This window comes from Emydura macquarii, unplaced genomic scaffold (assembly GCF_026122565.2).
Source record: "Emydura macquarii macquarii isolate MOO-44397 ecotype Brisbane River unplaced genomic scaffold, CSIRO-AGI_Emac_v2 contig_1551, whole genome shotgun sequence".
Classification (NCBI taxonomy): domain Eukaryota; kingdom Metazoa; phylum Chordata; order Testudines; family Chelidae; genus Emydura; species Emydura macquarii.
The window spans coordinates 494018-518695 of NW_027131688.1; the positions used below are offsets into that span (position 1 = coordinate 494018).

General features: G+C 43.7%; 1 long non-coding RNA gene across 1 annotated transcript in view; it reads right to left on the reverse strand.

Annotated features, from left to right (window-relative positions):
- Positions 1-16788: 16788 nt before the first annotated feature.
- Positions 16789-24678, reverse strand: part of LOC137157684 (uncharacterized) — a 60301-nt gene continuing 52411 nt past the window's right edge. Inside the window, exons 2-4 of the long non-coding RNA XR_010921182.1 lie at positions 19348-19422; positions 18142-18393; positions 16789-17404 (exon numbers count right to left, since the gene is read on the reverse strand). This is a non-coding gene — a long non-coding RNA (uncharacterized lncRNA). The remainder of the gene's footprint in view (positions 17405-18141; positions 18394-19347; positions 19423-24678) is intronic.

The following is a 24678-nucleotide window of genomic DNA, read 5'->3' on the forward strand; positions in this document are numbered from 1 at the left end:
ATAGAATCATAGAGTTGGAAGGGACCTCAGGAGGTCATCTAGTCCAACACCCTGCTCAAAGCAGGACTAACCTCAGTTAAATAATCCCAGCGATGGTTTTCTCAAGAGACAGCTTAAAAACCTCTAAAGATGGAGATTCCACCACCTCCCTAGGTAACCCATTCCAGTGCTTCACCACCCTCCTAGTGAAAAACTTTGTCCTAAATCCAACCTAGACCACCCCAACTGCAACTTGAGACCGTTGCTCCTTGTTCTATCGTCTGTCACCACTGAGAACAGCCTAGCTCCATCCTCCCTGGAACCCCCTTTCAGGTAGTTAAAGGCTGCTATCAAATCTCCCCTCATTCTTCTCTTCTGCAGGCTAAACAAGCCTAGTTCCCTCAGCCTCTCCTCATACGTCTTGTGCTCCAGCCCCCTAATCATTTTTGTTGCCCTCTGCTGGACTCTCTCTGATTTCTCCACATCCTTTTTGTAGTGGGGGGCCCAAAACTGGACACAATACTCCAAATGCGGCCTCACCAATGCCAAATAGAGGGGAATAATCACTTCCCTCGATCTGCTGGCAATGCTCCTACTAATGCAGCCCAATATGCTATTAGCCTTCTTGGCAACCAGGGCACACTGCTGACTCATATCCAGCTTTTTATCCTCTGTAACCCCCAGGTCCTTTTCTGCAGAACTGCTGCCTAGCTCGTCGGTCCCCAGGCTGTAGCTGTGCATGGGATTCTTCCGTCCTAAGTGCAGGACTCTGCACTTGTCCTTGTTGAACCTCATCAGATTTCTTTTGGCCCAATCCTCCAGTTTGTTTAGGTCCTTCTGTATCTTATCCCTACCTTCCAGGGTATCTACCACTCCCCCCATCTTAGTGTCATCTGCAAACTTGCTGAGGGTGCAATCTACCCCATCCTCCAGATCATTAATGAAGATGTTGAACAAAACCGGCCCCAGGACCGACCCCTGTGGCACTCCACTTGTGACCGGCTGCCAGCTAGACATGGAGTCATTGAGCCCTACGCACTAGCCAGTTCTCTATCCATTTTATAGTCCATTCATCCAATCCATACTTCCTTAACTTGCTGATAAGAATGCTGTGAGAGACCGTACCAAAAGCTTTGCTAAAGTCAAGGTATATCACGTCCACCACTTTCCCCACATCCACAGAACCAGTCACCTCTTCATAGAAAGCAATCAGGTTGGTCAGGCATGACTTTCCCTTGGTGAATGCATGTTGACTGTTCCTGATCACCTTCCTCTCTTCCAAGTGCCTTAAAATGGATTTCTTGAGGACCTGCTCCATGAATCAGACAGCCTTTTGGAGATATTGGTTGTATTTGGTCACTAGCAATCTGTGACCCATGTCTTGATGCTCAGATGACCAACATGGTGTTGCCATGTTGTGCAATCCTGAAGTATGGCTGAACCCCACTCCCCGCCTTTTTTTTTTTTTTTGGACCGTAACTTTATTGATCCTTTTTACTTAGAACAGTGCATGCATACATACAGGACATGCATAGATACCGGGGAGAAATAAATCCTACATCCATGGCTTATTTCTCTGTCAAAAAGGGCCTGTCACTTTGCCATCTATTACCTGACCAAGACATTTTAATGTCTCTATCACAACAGATTAAGCCAGATCTCAGTACCAACAACAAAGGTTGGAGGTGTGGGGGGAGCTGGGGAAGCTTCATCTTTCGACAAGCTGATGGCAGGTAATCCTGACTGGAGGTTGGTTAGACATACAAGAGGATCAGAATACTGGAAGCCTTCAGATGATGCACAACTCAAAATGTCCTCTATTTGCCTTTCTGTTTTTGCTTGAAATCTCTCATTTAAAGAAAAAATGGCTCTGTAAAAACAGAGACCTTGACTTAACCTTCACTTCAAAGAAAAGCTTTTGATACAGTCTCCCGCAGTATTCTTACCAGCAGGTTACAGAAGCATGGGTTGGATTGGATGAATGGACTTTAAGGTGGATAGAAATCTGGTCAACGGGGAGTGATCAATGGCTTAATGTCTAGTTGGTAGCCGATAGCAAGCAAAGTGCCCCAAGGGTCAGTGCTGGAGCCAGTTTTGTTTAACATCTTCATTAATGATCTGGAGGACGTGGTAGATTGCACCCTCAGCAAGTTTGCAGATGACACTAAGTTGAGGGGAGTGGTAGATACACTGGAGGGTAGGGATAGGATACAGAGGGACCTAGACAAATTGGAGCATTGGGCCAAAAGAAATCTGATGAGGTTCAATGAGGACAAGTGCAGAGTCCTCCACTTAGGATGGAAGAATCCCATGCACAGCTACAGACTGGGGACCAACTGGCTATGCAGCAGTTCTGCAGAAAAGGACCTGAGGGTTACAGTGGACAAGAATCTGGAAATCAGTCAACAGTGTGCCCTTATTGCCAAGAAGTTAACAACATATTGGGCTGCATTAGTAGGAGCATTGGCAGCAGGTCCTTCTTCTCTTTTGCAGACTAAACAAGCCTAGTTCCCTCAGCCTCTCCTCATAAATCATGGGCTCCAGTCCCCTCATCATTTTTGTTGCCTTCTGCTGGATTCTCTCCAGTTTCTCCACATCCTTTTTTAGTGGGGGGCCCAAAACTGGACACAATACTCCAAATGCAGCCTCACCAATGCCAAATAGAGGGGAATAATCACTTCCCGCAATCTGCTGGCAATGCTCCTACTAATGCAGCCCAATATGCTATTAGCCTTCTTGGCAACCAGGGCACACTGCTGACTCATATCCAGCTTCTTGTCCACTGTTACCCCCCCCAGGTCCTTTTCTGCAGAACTGCTGCCTAGCTCGTCGATCCCCAGTCTGTAGCTGTGCATGGGATTCTTCCGTCCTAGGTGCAGGACTCTGCACTTGTCCTTGTTGAACCTCATCAGATTTCCTTTGGCCCAATCCTCCAGTTTGTTTAGGTCCTTCTGTATCTTATCCCTACCTTCCAGGGTATCTACCACTCCCCCCAGCTTAGTGTCATCTGCAAAGTTGCTGAGGGTGCAATCTACCCCATCCTCCAGATCACTAATGAAGATGTTGAACAAAACCGGCCCCAGGACCGACCCCTGTGGCACTCCACTTGTGACCGGCTGCCAGCTAGACATGGAGCCCTTGATCACTACTCGTTGATCCCTATGCTCTAGCCAGTTCTCTATCCATTTTATAGTCCATTCATCCAACCCATACTTCAACTTGCTGATAAGAATACTGTGAGAGACAGTATCAAAAGCTTTGCTAAAGTCAAGGTATATCACATCCACCGCCTAATCTTCTAATCCTAATCTTCTATGATTCTAATACACCTCTTAGGAGACTGTATCTTCTTTTCTACGATAGTCACAAAGGGGGCAAGATTTCATCCTCATGCATCTGTTAATTATTCACATCATCCTGACAAACCATTGCAGCTGTTTCACTTTTCAGGAACACACACTATTTTTAAGTATTTGCTAGAATAAATATGAGCTTCCTCAGATATATTCTCTATAGGGAGCTCTCTGCCCACTTGTAATTTTAAACATCTTTCAGTTAACTTACACACACCCTTGGGGAGAGATCAATAACTGCTAATAAAATGTTTTGTGACATGTACTCCAGAACCACTGAGCCATGTTTGCTGTTGTGGGGAGAGACACATTTTTGTCTTGGTGTAACTGCTAAATTCACCAGGGTAACTGAGACCTAAATCTGGCTAAAAGACTGGACATTTTCACCTGGAAAAGTAATAACACAGAACTTAGAACAAGAGAGAATGGATATGTTTATAACAACTTTGCTACAGAGGCCACTGCCCTTACTGCGATACCAGCTTGCATATTGCAATAAAGACAACAAACAACACTACATGAAACCACCTTAACTAAACAAAGAGTGCAGCACTAGCAACAGAGCACTAAGAGAGCTGGAAGTACTGGTCTCTGCTTATGTCACCAGTCCCAGTCGAGCACTCCCTCCATAGACTGCTGGGAGTGAACCAGTCAAGGGTCACCCAGGAATTTTAAGCTTCCCTGGGTCTGAACAGGTTACAGCACTCTTTTCTCCCCTGGCCGCTCTGCCATATTTCCTGGGCACTGACCCTAGTCTGCTATCCCTTCATGGAAACGGGACCCCTCAACTCATCTGCCTAGGCCCCAGGACTAGCACTGACCCCCAAGATATCCCAGCAACTTAAAAACACCCTCTCCCAGGACTCACGCAAAGGAATGAGCCCTCTGGTTTAACATTTAACTCCCTCAGAGGCAATGTGGCAATTGTGAACTACAAGACAGACACAGACATTCTACACAGGAGTCTAACACTTTTACTCTATAATTAGTCACCTATAACACAAGAGGGTACAAAGCATTTTCCTCACTAGCTCACCCTTCCCTTGGGAGTCCTCGGGGAGCATCTCTGTGTTCAGGAAGGCAGTAATGGACTCTTGCCTTTTCTAGCTCCTACACACTTGGATGCTTCTCCCCACTCCTGAGTTGTAGATAAAATGACCCTGAAGAACAGCTACCGCCCCTATATAACTTTCAGTCCCCTCTTGTAAGAACTGATCAACCTCTTCAGGTGGACAGAGACTTCTGCCAGGTGACTTTGTTGTTAAGCAATCTCTGCCCTAAAATAACCGTTCTCCTAGTTGGGAGCCAGCCTCTTGTTTATCATAGAGTCATGGAAGACTAAGGATGGAAGGAACCTCAGGAGGTCACCTTGTCCAACCCCCAGCTCAAAGCAGGACCAACCCCAACCAAATCATCCCAGCCAAGGCTCTGTAAGGCCTTAAAAAACCTCTAAGGATGGACTAACTAAATCACCCCAGCCAGGGTGTTTTAGAGGCCTTAAAAACCTCGAAGGATGGAGATTCCACCCCCTGCCTAGGTAACTGATTCCACACCCTTCTAGTGAAAACATTTTTCCAAATATCCAACCTAGACCTCCCTCAATGCAACTTGAGACCGTTGCTCCTTGTTCTGTCATCTGCCACCGAGAACAGCCTAGCTCCATCCTCCCTGGCATCGCCTTTCAGGTAGTTAAAGGCTGCTATCAAATCCACCCCCTCATTCTTCTCTTTTGCAGACTAAACAAGCCTAGTTCCCTCAGCCTCTCCTCATAAATCATGTGCTCCAGCCCCCTCATCATTTTTGTTGCCCTCCACTGGACTCTCTCCAGTTTCTCCACATCCTTTTTGTAGTGGGGGGCCCAAAACTGGATACAATACTCCAAATGCGGCCTCACCAATGCCAAATAGAGGGGATTAATCACTTCCCGTGATCTGCTGGCAATGCTCCTACTAATGCGGCCCAATATGCCATTAGCCTTCTTGGCAACCAGGCACACTGTTGACTCATTTCCAGCTTCTTATCCACTGTAACCCCCAGGTCCTTTTATGCAGAACTGCTGCCTAGCTCGTCGGTCCCCAGTCTGTAGATGTGCATGGGATTCTTCCATCCTAAGGGCAGGACTCTGCACTTGTCCTTGTTGAACCTCATCAGATTTCTTTTGGCGCAATCCTCCAATTTGTCTAGGTCACTCTGTAACCTATCCCTACCCTCCAGCGTATCCACCACTCCCCCCAGCTTAGTGTCATGTGCAAACTTGCTGAGGGTGCAATCTACCCCATCCTCCAGATCATTAATGAAGATGTTGAACAAACCGGCCCCAGGACCGATCCCTGGGGCACTCCGCTTGTGACCGGCTGCCAGCTAGATGTGGAGCCATTGATCACTACCCATTGAGGCCAATGATCTAGCCTGCTTTCTATCCATCTTATAGTCCATTCATCCAACCCATACTTCTTTAACTTGCTGATAAGAATACTGTGGGAGACCGTATCAAAGCTTTGCTTAAGTCAAGGTGTATCACGTCTACAACGTTTAGAACTAATCCTTTTCATTTCAAGGACCTTCTTGTTATCCTTTTGCTACCAGCCTTTGGAATTTCAGCCCCAACATGGAGGCAAACTCAGTGGAGAAGGCAAATAGACTTTGCAGCTTGGCACAGATACAGAGTTCATAATCTCACACAGAATTCATGACCTGCAGAAGCAGTTTTCAAGTCATCACAGTTTAGGCTAGAATTCAAAGAGAAACATTTGCTCATTCAGTGTAAGCAACCAGTCATTGCTTTTTAGAAAAGTCTCGAAATGAAACTTAAAACTTAAACAGTAGCAAGAGCTCTCCAGAAAACTCCTCTGATTCACCATCAACTTGTATTTGAATGAACTTTCTTGAAAGTAACTTCACACACTCCAGGTAATTAGTGGTTTAGAGAAATGATAAATAAGCTGTGAACTCATCTGAGTTTCCTTGAAGTAAAATACTCTAGATGTTCAGAGTCTGATTTGTTTAAACATTGACACACAGGGAGATACTGTCAAATTTACTGCACTGAAAGATCTTTAATTTACAAAGAGGAATTAACACAGACTATATAAAGCTACAAATTGCTACATTAAAAGAGAAAATCTTGACAACCTGATAGGAATGTGAAAGGATTTAAAGAATGAAGAACGTTACCATATATTTCATAAACACAAGTGTTTTTAAGTAATTTCAAACTCATTAGCACGGCCATAGAAATAACCTAATGACAAACTGTGTTTCTTGCAGAAAGTTATCCTTTCAGAGGCAAATGCTGCCCCGTTGGTATGCATAGCTTGGACCACAGCAGGACAGCTGCAGCCCACAGGACTAGCTTGCCTTTATTATAGTAATTGCTTAGCATTATATGCAGCAGTAATGCAAGGAATGTACAAGCCTGTGTCCTGTAAGACATTAGCTTTAGCAAGTAAGCAGAAGGCTTGAGGCCTATGAACTTTGAACAGATAAATGGCCCAACGGAAAAGCCCAAGTACTGGGAAGCTGATAAAAGAGTGTTTAAGGGGAATTTCTGACCCCAGGAACATGACCCAACCACAGTGGTGTCATGGCAATAAATTGATGTACATAACAGGTCCATGAGCTTCATCAGCAGATACCTAACCACAAGAGGCCCATGGTAACGAACTGATACATATGATAATAAGTTGAAATAATTGATATATCAACCTATAGGAGAAGAACATGCCAACATTGGTAAGGTGAGGAAATACAAACAAGGAAAAGGGGAAAATCCCCTACTGAATATGCCTCAAACATAGTGGTGTCTGTGTAACATATTATAAAAAAGTTACATCCCAGACTCAGGGCAGTAGAAAAAGGAGATGTAGTCCTTGGGAGGTGCTAGAATGATGGCCACTGGTGATGAGGGGAAGGTGATGAGAAAGGAGATGGATAACATTTCAGGTTGTTCGGCAAGGAATGGTGTGAATATATGGATGTGCAGATGTACATTTTGCAGTCTCTTTATCTACCTTACTGAACTGAGGTGTTTGTGACTGTGCTAAATGTACTAATAAACTCTTTGTAACTATGGAAAAATTCCTATAGTGTGAGTGTGGCAGCTGTGCACAGCAGGGTTCCCAGCTATATAATAATTTGAATAATACAGGGACTGACCTTGGGACAAAAACTTGTCAACCTTCAAAGTGATAACTGTGGATTATTAAGAAATCTATCTAGCTAATCTATAAATCGGGCTACACAGTGAGGTTCTGCTCTGCAGGTGAGCAAGAACACAGGGGGCAGCCTTAATGTTGAATTTTCAACCTTCAACACTGCATTTCTTGTTTTGTGTACACAATTTCTCAACATCATTGCGTTAGAGCAAAATAGTCCATGAATTTTCAAGGTGCTTTAAAAATAGATGAAGGACTTCACTCTAAAAGGAACAAGCGCTATGAGATGGAATCATACAAAGCAATCCTGTGGAGCTCAGAAACTGTATAGGATCAGAACTGCAGGGAGAGCTTTAGGAACTCCACAGGACTAAACTGCAAAAAAGTTTTATATACACGGTCTCTACGGAATGTATTGTTGCACACGCACACGCACACACAAGTGAATCCTTTGTTAAGTGACCAACTGCTCTAAATAAAGCAGCACAAGTATTTGAAAAAGTTAAACTGTCTGTATCAAGTGAACTATTCTCCAGTGCAAAAGAAACTACCCAGACTTGATCTATGTTGAGAGATCGATTTATCAATACATAGAAACTACAGATGCCAGGCTAATAAGATGCATATATACCTGTTTTACCTACCTCTTTGGTAGACAACCTTTCAGGGAAAAGTTACAATTTATACATTCAAATTCTATTTTTATTTTTATAAAATATTTTAAACTTTTATTAATATTCTATTTGTAATTTAAGGTTTCTATAAACTTTACCGTATTATTTGGTATCAAATATTAATGCACCCCTGAAACTCTCATGGGTTTAAACAGGATTTAGATGGTGCATAGGCCTCTTGGCTGGCCCTTATGATCAGGAGTGAATTTCATCTCTAGGGTAGAGCCTTACTTTGGGAACAGTTCCATTGCTTTCAGTAGCACAGTTTGTGGGGTCATCAGAAAGGGTGTAAAAACCAGGCACTTTATTGGGTCATCTTTATGTGCCAGAAGAGGACCATCAAAGGGGGAAAAATTTTGGGGGGGTATGCATCTGTTCTCTTTTGCTTTGTCAGAAAAAGGCACCACATTCTCTTCAAACGGACCTATGCCAGTCTACACTAGCATATAATTTGGCCCTGTTCTTAGATTTCAAGGCCAGAAGGCACCATTGTGATCACCTAGTCTGACTTCCTGTCTAAAGCCATGTTTATATTGAGGGTGGCAAATTCACCGCCGCCAGATCGATCTTTCTGGATCGATTGAGTGGTCAGTGTAGACCCGCTCAATTGATCAGGAAGTCGACTGAGTAAAACCAGCCTCTCAAGTAGCGTAGCGCTGCGTCGACAGGAACGCTGTTCCCGTTGGCGCAACGCAGTGTTCACAGTGCACAGAAGGGAAGCACAGCAGCTGACGTGAGTTACACAAGCTACTCTGCGTAGTTTGCGTAACTCCTGTCAACTGCCGCCGAATCGCCAGCTGAGTGTGAACCAGGGCTAAAACAGGGCATGGAACTTCCTCAAAAACTTTCCTAGAACAGATCTTTTAGAAAAACATCAATCTTGGTTTTAAAATGTCTGGCTCATTTCCAATCTGAATTTGTCTAACTTCAACTTCCAGCCATTGCTTCATGTTACACCTTTCTCTGCCACATTGAAGAGCCCATTGTTAAATATTTGTTCAACACAGAGATTCATACAAGATTAGACCTCCCCCACTGCAACTGGAGACCATTGCTCTTAGCTCTGTCATCTTCTACCACTGAGATGAGCCTAGTTCCATCCTCCTACTAATGCAGCCCAATATGATATTAGCCTTCTTGACAACCAGGGCACACTGCTGACTCATATCCAGCTTCTTATCCACTGTAACCCCCAGGTCCTTTTCTGCAGAACTGCTGCCTAGCTTGTTGGTCCCCAGTCTGTAGATGTGCATGGAATTCTTCCTTCCTAAGTGGAGGACTCTGCACTTTTCTTTGTTGAACCTCATTAGATTTCTTTTGGCGCAATCCTCCAGTTTGTTTAGATCATTCTATATCCTATCCCTACCTTCCAGGATATCTACCACTCCCCCCAGCTTAGTGTCATCCACAAACTTGCTGAGGGTGCAATCTACCCCATCCTCCAGATCATTAATGAAGATGTTGAACAAAACCAGCCCTAGGACCGACCCCTGGGGCACTCCACTTGTGACTGGTTGCCAGCTAGACATGGAGCCATTGATCACTACTCGTTGATCCCTATGCTCTAGCCAGTTCTCTATCCATTTTATAGTCCATTCATCCAACCCATACTTCTTTAACTTGCTGATAAGAATACTGTGAGAGACAGTATCAAAAGCTTTGCTAAAGTCAAGGTATATCACGTCCACCGCCTTCTCTACATCCACAGAGCCAGTCACCTCATCATAGAAAGCAATCAGGTTGGTCAGGCATGACTTTCCCTTGGTGAATCCGTGTTGACTGTTCCTGATCACCTTCCTCTCTTCCAAGTGCCTTAAAATGGATTCCTTAAGGACCTGCTTCTTGATTTTTCCAGGGATTGAGGTGAGGCTGACCGGTCTGTAGTTCCCTGGATCCTCTTTCCTCCCTTTTTTGAAGATGGGCACTATATTTGCTTTTTTCCAGTCCTTAGGGACCTCCTCCTGTTGACACGAGCTTTCAGAGATAATAGCCAATGTCTCTGAAATCATATCAACCAACTCCCTCAGCACCCTCTGGTGCATTGCATCTGGCCCCATGGACCTGTGTATGTCCAATCTTTCTAAATAGTCTTGGACCTATTCCTTCAGCACTGCGGGATGTTCACCTCCTTCCCATTCTGTGCTGCCCAGTGCAGTAGTTTGGGAGCTGATCTTGTCTGTGAAGACAGAGGCAAAAAAAGGCATTACCTCAGCTTTCTCCACATCCTCCGTCACTAGGTTGCCTCCCCCATTCTGTAAGGAGCCCACACTTTCGCTAATCTTCCTCTTGTTGGTAACATACCTGTAGAAACCCTTCTTGTTCCCCTTCACGTCCCTTGTTAGCTGCAACTCCAATTGTGCTTTGGCCTTCCTGATTTCATTCCTGCATGTTTGAGCAGTATTTTTATACTCCTCCCTAGTCATCTGACCAAGCTTCCACTTCTTGTAAGCTTCTTTTTTGCGTTTAAGTTCGCCAAGGACATCTTTGTTAAGCCAAGCTGGACGCCTACCATATTTGCTATTCTTTCTGCACATCGGGATGGTTTGCTCCTGTGCCCTCAATAAGGTTTCTTTAAAATACAGCCAGCTCTCTTGGATTCCTTTCCCCGTCATATTAGCCTCCCAGGGAATCCTGCCCATCAGTTCCCTGAGGGAGACAAAGTCCGCTTTTCTGAAGTCCATAGTCCGTATCCTGCTGTTCTCCTTTCTTCCTTTTGTCAGGATCCTGAACTCAACCATCTCATGGTCTCTGCTGCCTAGGTTGCCACCCGCTTCTACTTACCCTACCAAATATTCCCTGTTTGTGAGCAGCAGGTCAAGAGAAGCACGGCCCCTAGTTGGTTGCACCAGGAAATTGTCTGTGACACTATCCAAAAACTTCCTGGATTGTTTGTGCTCTGTTGTATTGCTCTTCCAGCAGATGTCAGGGTGATTGTAAGTAAGTATACATTATATACTTACAGCTGTGGGTGTCTTGCACTCTAGACATACCCTCAGTCTCGGATGTCTGCTAGGCCCTAGGCATTACAGAGTCTCTCACTGAAGGGCTCTAAATGCCACATGCTGCTACATCTCCTGCAAGATACCTGGGAAGGCTGCCAAACCATTCATTTTTGAAGCTCTCGTCCTTTTCTCCTCTCTGGACCTGCACTTTGTTAACTGCACTCTCTTTGAATCATTTCTCATGCCTGCTCTATTGTTGATGTTTTCCATTTGTTAGCATTTGTTAGTAAATAGTAACACGTTTAGCTCTCTCTTTCTTTATATTGGATTCATTCACATATTAACTATTCTTTAGAATCTTTATCTTCAACCAAAAGTAGGTCTGAATGCCAAGGTCTAGAACACTGGTCCTTTCTCTAGACGTAACCCTTTATTCATTATGCTGTATTTAATAACTCTTGGATACCTACACCTTATAAAACTCCGGCTATCCTTGGAAACCATCTCCTTAACATATAGATATAATGCTGCTATAAGCACATAAAGACTTGAGGATTGTTATATAAGAATTTCTGTTGGGGAAGTCAACAGGAAAGAATGATGGTGGGATAAGAAAGATCTAATGTGATATATTAACTTGAAGATTTGTTTTCCTTTCCAGCTGTAAATAATCACACTTAAATCAGATAAACTGAGAATGTACAGAAATGACATCACACCGTGTATTTCTGGGAGAATATCGTTGGCAGCCAGGGTTCCTTTGTCTGAAATCCCATGTAATGATACTGATATGAAAACTTCGTGGTGGAATGAAGGTTGTGTCCCCCTTCCAGATGCAGGAGACACACATATCCAGCTCTTAGTCTGAGAAGAAAGGGTGGTAATGTATCTGTTTGATTTTCTGTCTTCTCTAATACTGTACTATACTCTGATTGATAATCTTAGGTTAAATAATTCCAATTGAGCCTGTTATTTTGACAATCTTGACTCATTAACTCAGACATGCAATTAAGTGGTGACCCTGACATGATTGTCAAAAACAGCATCAGTTGGATCCAGATTACCTTTAACTACCTAACAAGCTTTTAACTACATGAAAGGGGGTTCCAGGGAGGATGGAGCTAGGCTGTTCTCCCTGGTAGCCGATGACAGATTAATGATCTGGAGAATGGGGTGGATTGGACCCTCAGCAAGTTAGTAGATGACACTAAGCTAGGGATAGTGGTAGATACCCTGAAGAGCAGGGATAGGATACAGAGTGACCTAAGCAAATTGGAGGATTGGACCAAAACAAATCTGATGATATTCAACAAGGACAAATGCAGAGTCCAGCACTTAGGATGGAAAAATCCCATGCACAGCTACAGACTGGGGACCAATTGGCTAGGCAGCAGTTATGTAGAAAAGGACCTGGGGGTTACAGTGGACAAGAAGCTGGATATGAGTCAGCCATGTGACCTTATTGGCAAGAAGGCTAATGGCATATTGGGCTGCATTAGTAGAAGCATTGCCAGCAGATCGAGGGAAGTGATTATTCCCCTCTCTTCGGCACTGGTGAGGCCACATTTAGAGTATTCAGTCCACTTTTGGGTCCCCCAATATAGAAAGGATGTGGACAAATTGGAGAGAGTGCAGCGGAGGGCAACAAAAATGATGAGGGGGCTGGAGCACAAGACTTATGAGGAGAGACTAAGGGAACTAGGCTTGTTTAGTCTGCAGAAGAGAAGAATGAGGGGGGATTTGATAGCGGCCTTTAACTACCTGAAAGTGGGTTCCAGGGAGGATGGAGCTAGGCTGTTCTCAGTGGTGGCAGATGACAGAACAAGGAGCAATGGTCTCAAATTACAGTGGGGGAGGTCTAGGTGTGATATTAGGAGAATCTTTTTCACTGGGAGAGTGGTGAAGCACTGGAATGGGTTATGTAGGGAGGTGGTGGAATCTCCATCCTTAGAGGTTTTTAAGGTGAGGCTTGGCACAGCCCTGCTTGGGATGGTTTAGACGGGGTTGATCCTGCTTTGAGCAGGGGATTGGATTATGACCCCCCCTGAGGTCCCTTCCATCCCTAATCTTCTATGATTCTATGCCTGGGATAGCGACTTACATTTTCAGTAAAGGTAAGGAACATCTTACTGAGAGTTTTCTCTAGTGTTCTAATGACTGAATGCATATTGCATTCTGGCACTCAGTAGTAAAAGGTACCTGGGGAAAAGAATCAAGTAAGTTTAAGATAATAAAAAACTTGAAATAGGCTTAATAAGAAAAATGTCAGCCGACAAGGGGAAAACAATAGAGAATTTTATAATAAATTATGTTACTGAACAAAGAACCACTTTATTTGCAATAAAAACAATTGATGAAAATGATCCTTGGAAATGTGTGTGTAAGCTGTTTGAAGATGTGACAGAGGGGAAATGTAGAAAAGGGAAAGAGAAACAGTTAAAAGGCATGGCTATTCACGCTCTGTATGTAATCTGCATGGTGTTCAATAGTATGGTTATTAAAATGAAGGAGAAAATAAGAGAATTGGAATATGATTTGGAAGCAGAAAAGGAGCAAGCCAAGGAAGTAAAACCACAACAGGAAGATGTCAGCAGTTTAAATACCTTCTTGACTTGTAATTTGTAGGAGGCAAAGGATAAGATGGGGAATTCCAAGAACAAATCAGACAGGAGAGAAAGGAGAAATTAGGGTGGAAATCGCAAGCAGAGGATTTGAAAAGTGCGTACAGGATAGTGCTGTGTCAGGTTGCAGCAGCAAGACTCGGGGAGTGTGACAGACCACAGTCAGTGTAAAGTTGAGAGAGACAGATTTAAAGGACAGATCAGAGATTTCAGGGGGCAGATAGCAGTTTTAAGACTACACCGCCCACAGCATCTCCATATCCAGACCCTGGAGACAATGCTTATTGGGATTCTCATGAGTATGGTTATAAGTATGTGGAACCACCATGGGTAGATGAGGAGAGACAGCGAGAGCATGTGTTGAAGGGTTAAGATTCCCGTAGCCACAGGGGGAACAAGACAGTCTCAACAAACAGCCACCAAAAATCAGAGTTGGATTGATTTAGGGGGGAAAACTGAGGAGGAAGGACAAGAAACAGAATCTGAAGAAGAGGAGCCAGATCTCAGCATTATGCCTTGGCAGCCACTAAGGCCTTCCTCTAACACTAAAATAAACAGATCAGGAACTTCCACTAAAATGGAAAAGTCAGGGACTGTTACTAATAGCAGAACTCTTACATCTGTAGCTCAACTTGTGGGTCACATGCAAAAATGAAGTCAATTTCAGAGGATTGTCAGTGTGTTTTTTCAAAGATCAGATTCAGACAATGTGTTCCTCATTCTCACTTGATTTAATGTTCTCTGTCAGCTTGGTCACTTACTGGTCACTTATTAACCTAGTAGTTAGCAAGTGCATGCTAATAGAGCATGTAGAGCAAGCCCCATACAACGTAGTGCCAAAGATATGAGAGACAGTCTATTGGGACAGTCCCATGGCTCTGCCGATAACACATGAAAAGCCACAAAGGCTACTGGACCAGTCTCTGCTCAGGTATGCCCGTGTAAATCCTGTACAACTCCACAGAATACTCCAGATGCACAGCAATGTAACAGAGGCAAGAGTCTGGTCCATGGTGATTAGTAGCTTTGTTTTTAAGCCTCAGGGTTTTACTAGAGCATTAATTCACACTTGGGGAGGCAGTGAAGGATGATTTACACCATTTCTTTTTTTCCAGGGATCTTATCTACATCTTTGTGCCTCTCTACTGTGTATATAAACATTAAGCTTTGACTAGAAATTTATCCTCACTACAGGCAGTTCTGTCATACGTCAGAACATGGGATAAGATATTGTCAAAAAAGATAGAAAAACCTTTCTGAGATTCCAAGATCAAGTTTAAAGTAGAAACTTTTTTCTAGGCCTGGTCTATACTTAGCGGGAAATTTGGCGGTAGTTGACAGGAGTTACGCAACCTACGCAGAGTAGCTTGTGTAACTTACGTTGACTTCCTAAATTTTCTTCTGCACGCCGTCTCCACTATGCTGTGTCGATGGGAAATGAATACCCGTTGATGCAGCACTATGCTTTTTTTGGAGGTGGCTTTATTTAATCAACTTCCAGATCGATTGACTGGATCTTCACTTCCGCTCAATCGATCCGGATAAATTGATCTGACAGTGGCAAATTTGCTGCCATCAGTGAACACATACCCTATGATTTTATAGGTCTATATGGTGTAAAGCAAACTCACCCTTGGTTAAAAGTATCCATACAGTGTTAGCGTCCCAGAGCACACTCAGGAAGCTACCTTCTATTTGTTCATTCATTCCCTTTCAGTGCATTAGGCATCTCAGACTGATCAGAATTCACTTCTTTTTACCTTTATCTTTCACCAGCGTTTTCCATGTTACAGAACATAAAGGGAATGCAGTTATCTAAAGTATAGAATTAATAAAATATGTGAAGTTCCAGTAGGATTGAGCTATTCTTGTACTTATTTTATTGATGAATTCATCTATGTTTTCTACCAGTTACAAACAAGTATGAAAGAAAGACCTTTTTCTCTGGATTTGTCTTCCTGAAGGTATTTAGTTTCTCATTCGTGTGTATCGACATAATTTCTCCACTGCCCGCCTCCCTCTATATATTATTATCTTAAAAAAACAACTAATTGAATTTCCTTGTTAGGAATGCTCCTCTTGTCAGAAGGTTATTTAGCATGGCATTCAGAGAGCTTAATAACCTTGCAACGGAAGGGAGTGAATTCTATCAAAAGACTCAGAGAACTAATTAAGATGTTAAGCCTTCCCTACCATGGTGGTTCAGAGCTCTAGTGCAATAAATTATTGACTCAATGCCTACGGATCATAATTTGTACAGCTATCGATGCTGATAAAGCTAGGAGCTGAATGGTGGGACTAAATGTATTCTGTTTTGATAGCAATAACATTTAACCTGTCTTGAAGGAGCCAGCTACCACCTAGGGTGGAGGAGAAGGATTCAAAATTTGCTAAGATTCAGTTTGCTAAAAGGGGTGAGTTGATATTATGTGTTTTTCAAAAAATCATATTGTAAAACAATTAGTTTTATATATAAACAAGAAAAGCCACACGCATTAAGGGGACATTTAGACCACATAGAATTACAATGGTTCATTCTAGATGTCATAAAATCACTCTCACTGCAACCAAAGTGCTATCATACAAAGTCTACATTCCAACTCCTAGTGATACGCATTTTATGCTCTGGCAATTTAAAATCTCTTTATCTCAACTTGTTTGAGAAGTTGAGTAATCAAGGGAGTTTCATAAGAAACACATAAGTGAAATAAAAACCAACGTTGCAGATATATCTGGTATTTGTGTGCAGGTATGAGTAATTCACTGGAAAAGTGTTTGCCGCATTCAAGTATCATTCTCAGACGCTTTACTTGGAAAAAGCCGTAAGGGTTTTTGTCATGCATATTAACTAGACTGTGGTCTTTTGAAGTTGATCAAATAAAGCAGTGCTTTTCAGTCTTATGTACCAATGCCCCTTTTCCCTTACTAAGCCCCTCCCCCAGTATAGCCAGAACCAACTTCCCCTTTAACAATATGGGAAAGGTAGAGTGGTTGTGACCCCCTCACACCTGTTTCCTAGCTGAGAACCCAGGATTTAAAGAAATTAATAGAAAAAGGTATATTTAATCACCCTTAGAGATTTCTTTAGCAGGGATATAATTCTCTAGTAACATCTGCAAGAGGTTTTTTAAAATCCTATAGCAAGGTCATCATTTCCTATTATAGTCTACAGCACTTCTCCAGAAGGTGCAGATGCTCTTTTCATGCAAATGCTGCCTATTTTCAATAAAAGTCTCTGCAGAAGTTACAATGTGAAACATTGCAAGACCAAGCCAGGCCAGGCAGATAGGAAATGTCTCCCTTACAGAAATAAATTAGAAGAGGTTCCTCTTTCTTATGAAATCTCCAGCACATGATGAGATAAATTAACTCTGAGGGAAAATACAATTATGATTTAACCAAAGACAATGAACATGTGTGATTTCGATATTCATTTTCTGAGAGGTTCTTGAGAAGAGTGAGCAAACTCCTCATCCTCCCTAGGTAATGAAAGGATGTTTTTAATCCATAAGGTAAGGAAGTCCTGGTAATTCTCAGCCTCTCTCATTGAAATGTCTTCAGAGGCCATTCACAGAGTATGCCAGTCAGGAAAACACTTGCAGGCTGATTCACTGCTGTGGGCAAAATATTCCAGCAGCCCTGAAGCTGTCAAATAACCTCATCCATCGATAGTAGCTGCAGCTAGGGAATGAAGGGGAAGAGGTGGAGGAAAAAAAGAGAGAATTCACTAGGGCACCAGGAGTCCTGTGGAGTGTCATATTCTGACTCTCCCACAAGCCTGTCTGAAGGACTCCACAGCACAACAGGTTGCAGGGACGGTTTTGGGTTTGTTTTTTTTTTTTAAATGTCCCATGGAAATGGCAACATTCGCACCTTTGAGATGTGAGCTACTGACTATAGATAACCCTCTTTAGGTTCTTCCTACCCTGCAATCTCACTTCCTCTATGTACACTTGCAAGCTGACCAGAGCAGCTTTGTCTATAGTGAAGGGGGAGGATCAGGACTGCGTAAGTTACAGTGTATCACTCAGGTATTGTGTTGTTCAATAGCAAATTGTCTTAAAGCAAATCACTGAGTCAAAAAGGAAGAAGTTAATTCATTAAATTCAGGAGGTGGAGAGGAGGGCAACAAGTGAGGAACACTGACTTGGTGTGCCGCAGAGAGGGGGTGGGAAGATGCCACTGGCCCTAGTGAGCATCCCCTCACAGACACTCCCTTGGACTGGGATAGGGGAATCCAAGACTGTGGTTCTGAATCCCCCAGGTTAAACCTCTGCAACCCAGTCAAGGCCCCAAACCTAGGCACATGCTCAGAGCACAGGCCTGCCTGGCACCTTTAAGAGTTGGAACCCACAGTCCAGCTGCCTAGCCTCTGGGCCCAGGTCTGACCCTTCACACTCCCCCACTCCTAAACGCACCTGTGACGCTGGCAGAGCAGGTGCCAGCTCATGCCCAGGCCTCTAGACCTCACCAGAAATTGTTGGGAGGCTTGGGCGGATTGTCAGAATGTAACAGAACTCTGCACAATTTCTTATTATTTGTGAAGTATGAGAGAAACCATAAACCCGTTAATTAAAACTGGCTGCTGTGTTTATCATCATTGCATCCTTTATTTTTCCAGCTTTTCCACTTCTCCTGAGGGTTATGGATTCTGCAAGCCTGCGGTTTAACTGGAGGAAGAGGGAACAAATGTTATAGATGGCTGCAGCTGGTACAGGCAACCACAGATGAAGCCAAAGCAGAGACTATTACACTGGGAAAAGGTAAAATAGGGCCCAGCTAGGCCAAGTGTCCCCCTCAGCACCCACAGATCCAGAACTGTGCAATAGAGAGCCCACACGCAGACTGGGAGAACTGGGACCCAGGTGCCGCCTTGTTCATTTCTTCCCCCCTCCTCCCCCATGTTGTCTTGAGGAAACAGCTGGTTGGGTCAGAAGCAGCCCAAGCAGGGCACCCGGGACATGCCAAGAACAGTCTGCAGTTTTCACTGGACTTTCTCTGCTGGGTGCCAATTTACTGTTTGCTCCAGCCTCACCCCCCATCTCTTCACCTCAGCTTCATTCCACCCCAGCCCTTATCTCCTCCCTTGCCCCAGCTTCACCCTCCTTTTCTTAAATATCCCTTCTCCCTGAGATTCTTTTTCAATTTAGCCAATCCTTCCTAACAAAACCCACCCAAAATAATCATGGCACTAACATGTCCTTTGCTGCCAACACACTATCTACTCTGCTGGTGGGTCCTGACTCTATCCCGCCCTGTTTCTGTCTGGTGGAGTTACACTGTAAACTCGTCAAGGCAGGCACTGTCTACTAGTCTGTTCGTACAGCACCAAGCGCAATGGGGCTCCATTCTTGGTGCTCCTTTGGCACTACCACAGTAACCAGGATTATTAATAATGCAGACTCACACCTAGCCCTGTTGGGTAATACCTTGCACCACAAGGGTCCCTGATGCTTTCTGAGGGTTGAGCAGGTCCATCCGAGTAATGATATCAGAGAATCTAGCCCAAGCTTTTTGTACAATAGAAGGTTTTCATTAGCCAAAAACCAATGAGCCACGTACAGCCTGCGGGGAGCAACAAGATTGCAGGGAGCACAGGACAGGATCCAGAGCACCCAACTCACCGTTTTACTGCAAGTTGCACAGTTGGCTTTTTAATTCCCAGCTCCTGGAGTCACATGATCCTCAGAGAATCTCAGCTTCCATTGAAAAAAAAAAAAGTAAGTTTCCAGCCCTCCTGGCTGCAGAGAAATGCCTGGAAACGTGACCAGAGTGCATCCAAGCAGCTCGGAAACCAGAAGGGAAAGAAAGTCACCCCACATTCTCTAAGTCTCATGATCACGGTGCACATCTCATGATTGAATTTTGGAGTTAGCCATACTGGTGTCCACATCACCATGCCCAGACCACACAGGGTCTGCCCTTCAGATGCAAAGGATTTTTTTCTACCTTTTCTGTACTTTTTCCAATATACCTTTTTTGAGATGGGGCAACCAGATCTGCACACCGTATGCAAGATATGGGCATACCATGGATTTATAAAGAGGCAAGATGATATTTTCTGTCTTATTATCTATCCCTTTCCTAATGATGCCCAAGATTCTGTTAGCTTTTTTGACTGTCGCTGCACATTGCGTGGATATTTTCAGAGAACTGTCCACAACGACGCCAAGATCTCTTTCTTGAGTGGTAGCAGCTAACTTTGACCCCATCATTTTATATGTATAGTTGGGATTATGTTTTCCAATGTGCATTACTTTGCATTTATGAAAATTGAATTTCATCGGCCATTTTGTTGCCCAGTCACCCAGTTTTGAGAGATCCCTTTGTAATGCTTCACAATCTGTTTTGGAGTTAACTGTCTTGTTTTATATCATCTGAAAATTTTGCCACCTCGTAGTTTACCCCTTTTTTCAGATCACTTATGAATCTGTTGAACAATTCTGGTCCCAGGTCAGATCCACTATTTACCTCTCTCCATTCTGAGAATGGATCTTTATTCCCACCCTTTGTTTCCTATCTTACTTATAGTACTGATCCAGGAAGGGACCTTCCCTTTTATCCCATGACAGCTTATTTGGCTTAAGAGCCTTGGGTGAGAGATCTTATCAAAAGCTTTCCGAAAACCTAAGTACCCTATATCCACAGGATCACCCTGGTCCACATGCTTATTGACCCCCTCAAATAATTCTGTTAGACTGGTGAGGCATGATTTCCCTGTACAAAACCCATGTTGACTCTACCCCAACAAATCGTGTATGTGTCTGATATTCTGTTTACTATAGTTTCAACCAATTTGCCTGGTACTGAAGTTTGGCTTCCTGGCCTGTAATTGCCAGAGTCACCTCTGGAGCCTTTTAAAAAAAATTGGCATCACATTAGCTATCGTCCAGTCATCTGGGACAGAAGCTGATTTAAATGATAGGTTACATACTTCAGTTAGTAGTTCTGCAATTCCACATTTGAGTTCCTTCAGAACTCTTGGGTGGATACCATCTGGTCCTGGTGACTTGGAACAAATTGATAAATTTAAATAGTAACAAAACCTCCTCTAATGACACCTCAATCTGGGATCATTCCTCAGAATTGTCACCTAAAAAGAATGTCTCAGGTTTGGGAATCTCCCTGACATTCTCAGCCGTGAAGACTGATGCAAATAATTCATTTAGTTTCTCCACAAATAACCTTATCTTCCTTGAGTGCTTCTTTAGCAACTCGATCATCCAGTGCCAATCCCCCCCCCGGTTGTTTAGCAGGCTGCCTGCTTCTGCTATACTTAATTAGGGTTTTGGGTTTGTTTTTTGTTTTTTTTTGGACTGTGGCTAGTTGCTCTTGTAATTCTGTTTTCGCTTTCCTAATTGTATTTTTACACTTCACTGCTAGAGTTCATGCTCCGTTCTGTTTTCCTCAATAGAATTTAACTTCCCAGTTTTAAAGGATGTCTTTTTTGCCTCTTTTACTTTGTTGTTTAGCCCATGGTAGCACTTTTCTGGTCCTCATACTGTACTTTTTAATTTGGGGTGTATATGAGCCTCTATTATGGTGTCTCTAAAAAGTTTCCATGCAGTTTGCAGGGATTTCACTTTTGGCACTGTACATTTTAATTTCTGTTTATCTAACTTCCTCATTTTTGTGGAGTTCCCCTTTCTGAAATTAAATGCTACCGTGTTTGGCTGCTCTGCTTCTCTCCACTCCCCACAGGAATGTTAAATTGTATTATGTTATGGTCACTATTACCAAGCGGTTGAGCTATATTCACCCCTTGGACCAGATCCTGTTCTTCACTTAGGACTAAATCAAGAGTTGCCTCTCCTCTTGTGGGTTCCAGGACTAGCTGTCCAAGAAGCAGCCATTTAAGGTGTCCAGAACCTTTATCTCTGGATCCTGTCCAGAGATGACATGTACCGTCAATACAGGGATAGTTGAAATCCCCCATTATTTTTATAGCCTCTCTCATCTCCCTGAGCATTTCACAGTCACCATCACCATCTTTTTCAGATAGTTGGTAGTATATCCCTACTGCTGTATTTTTAGTGTCCAAATGCCCCTGGATGTAACCTTTGTTGACCTTAGTAAGGTGTAAGACTCCATTGGATGCTCTGCTGTCTGGTGCCTTCTTGCAAAGTTTGGCTGCAAAGTTAGGCAAAACTAATGAACTTTATATGCTGCTTCTGTGACAATACGCAGGCCCATCTAGCAGTGGGTGCTGACTCATCTGATCCCTTCTCTGAAGCCCATGGGGTTAAACAGAGCTGTGTGCTTGCCCCTATGTTATTTACTTTGTTCTTGGTCGGAGTGCTAGAAATCGCCGCACGTACCACTACTACCGCTGTCACTTTAACAACATGATTCGATGGCAGACTTCTCAACCTCTGCTGAGTCAAAGCTAAAAGTAAAACCCAGCAAAGTGCAGTAAAGGATCTACTGTATGCCAGTGACTTAGCGTTGGTCACCCTCGCCAAGACCGACCTGCAACACTTGTTGAATTCCTTTGGGGCTTTTGTATGAATGTGAAGAAAACAGAAGTCCTGTGTCAACCATCTCCTGGCAGAAAACCATTACTTCCACCAGCACCAGAAGTAAAATGGAAGGGCTGCCATTGCACAACATCAAATTCTCCCTCTACCTAGGTAGCACGGTCACTGGCAACACCAGCACTGACAAAGAACTCTCAGCCAGCTGCCTCAGCTTTTGGTCTGCTATGCAAGGAGGCTTTAGACAAATGGAGGGAGAGTTCTAGTGTCCACAAATGCCTATTGTGCTCCCGTCTTCTGTATTCAGAGACCTGCCCCCTTTATTGTCGCCATATCCAAAGCTTCACTGCCTGCAACAACGCCACCTACGCAGCATCACGGGAATCAAATGTCTGACAAAATGACCAGCAATGAAGTATCGTGGTTGGCAGCCATGCTAAGCATGGGAGCCATGCTAGAGCCGATGCAAATGACCAGAGTCGTCATGCGATACGTATGACGAACACTCGGCTGCCAAAGAGAGCTCTGTACAGTAAACATCAAAGAGGCAGGAGGAAGGCTGGCTGCCTCAAACTCCGCTACATGGATTGCATCAAGCAGCACAAAGTCTGTCAGACTGGACTTAATGACCTGGGAGGATACAGCCCCGGACAGGCGAGCTTGGCTTTCTGCTGCAAAGGAAGCAGAATGTGCAACAGAAGATCATTGCACTGCCTTGGCTGACCAGAGTAGGGATGTAGACACCAAAGTGCCCCGGCACGGCTCCTGAACCCTACATGCGGAAACGGATTCCCAGTAGTAGTAACACCCACGATGTGTATCTATAGAAATATATAGATAATGTCTGGGCAAAGTGCCATGTCTCAAAGAAAGCATGATCTGGAGAGCAACAGCCCGCCCAGATGCAGCCCCGCCCCAGGCTCTGAGCAGCAGAACCCCAAGCCTGATCTCGCTGCTGTTTAGCGATGGTGGCTTTTTGGGGGTCTGCTTGCTGGGTTATCTGTCATTGTTATCTGAGGTACATGTGTAGTTAGAGCCTCGAGTCTGGTGTTTTTAAATAGTTTCCATGCAGCTTGCAGGAACTTCACTCGTGACTGTTCCTGACACTTTTCATTTAACTGGCCTCCTCGTTTTTTGTAGTTCCCATTTTTGAAGTTGAATGCTACTGTGGTGGGTTTCTTTGGTATTTTATCCCCTACAAGGATGTTAAAATTGATCACCTGATAGCCACTATTACTGGTTCAGCTATAGTCACCTCTTTGACCAGATTAAGAATTGCCTCTTCTTTCGTGGGTTCTAGGACTAGCTGCTCCAAGAAGCAGTCAGTGTGTCTAGAAATTTTATTTCTGCATCCTGCCCTGAGGTGACATGTACCCGGTCAGTATAGGGATAGCTGAAATCCCCCATTACTATTGGGTTCTGTTTTTATACTCTCTAATCTCATGAAGCATTTCACAATCATAGCCCCCTTCCTGTAACTTCATCTTTGGGTTGTGATTCACCCATTTTTCTACTGTAAAGCATTCAGCACTAATCATTCGGTGAGTTGAATAATCCATAGGTTTTTCAAAATCCAGTGGCACAGGACAGAGTGGTAATCATTATTGCCATACAATACCGTGCAAGGTTACCACTACAACCACCTCTTCCCACACAAAAAAGGTACAAAAGTGAAAATGGGGCAGGTAGAGAGGGAGGAAATGGAACAATTTCTGTGAAAACCTTCAAAACAATTTCCTGAATTGCTGTAGTAAATGCCTGGTAGCGTGATGCTTTTAATTCCTGTAATCTGGTGCAACAACTGAACAGGAAAAAGAAACAGCTGCAGTCAGCAAAGTCTTATCCTCAAAGGTTAGAGTTAATAGCAAGATAAATACAATTTAGCAGTTTGTTTCCAGTACCATCCACCATGTTCCAAATGCTCAAAATGAAAAACAAAAGAGGGCATGGCTCCAGCCCCGAAGAGTTCACAGTATAAGAAAACAAGAAATAGGGAATAAAAGCATAACATACAAGAGAAGTAGCCACGGGGTTCACTGGCCCCAACATGGTCATGCCATGTCTGATAGCACAAGGTGGGGATTTTAAATGTATCCATCTTTTCAGGTGGACAGATTATGCCCAGTTACTCCTCCTTGCCATCAGTCAGCTGGTTCCGTTGAGGTATCATAGTATGGAGGAATCTCCATCCGTAGAGGTTTTTAAGGCCCGGCTTGACAAAGCCCTGGGGGGGGTGGGGGATGATTTAGCTGGGGTTAGTCCTGCTTTGAGCAGGGGGTTGGACTAGATGATCTCCTGAGGTCCCTTCCAACTCTAATATTCTATGATTTGAATATGGAGAGGGTAGTGGTCAAATATATAGTCTTGGGATGAGCATTTGTAATAGTGACATGGGAAAAGAAATTAAGTGGCCTGCCTGAGCTAAGGGAGTAGGAAGGATGGTGTCAAGGAATTGCTCATTCCATGTTACCGGATACAGAT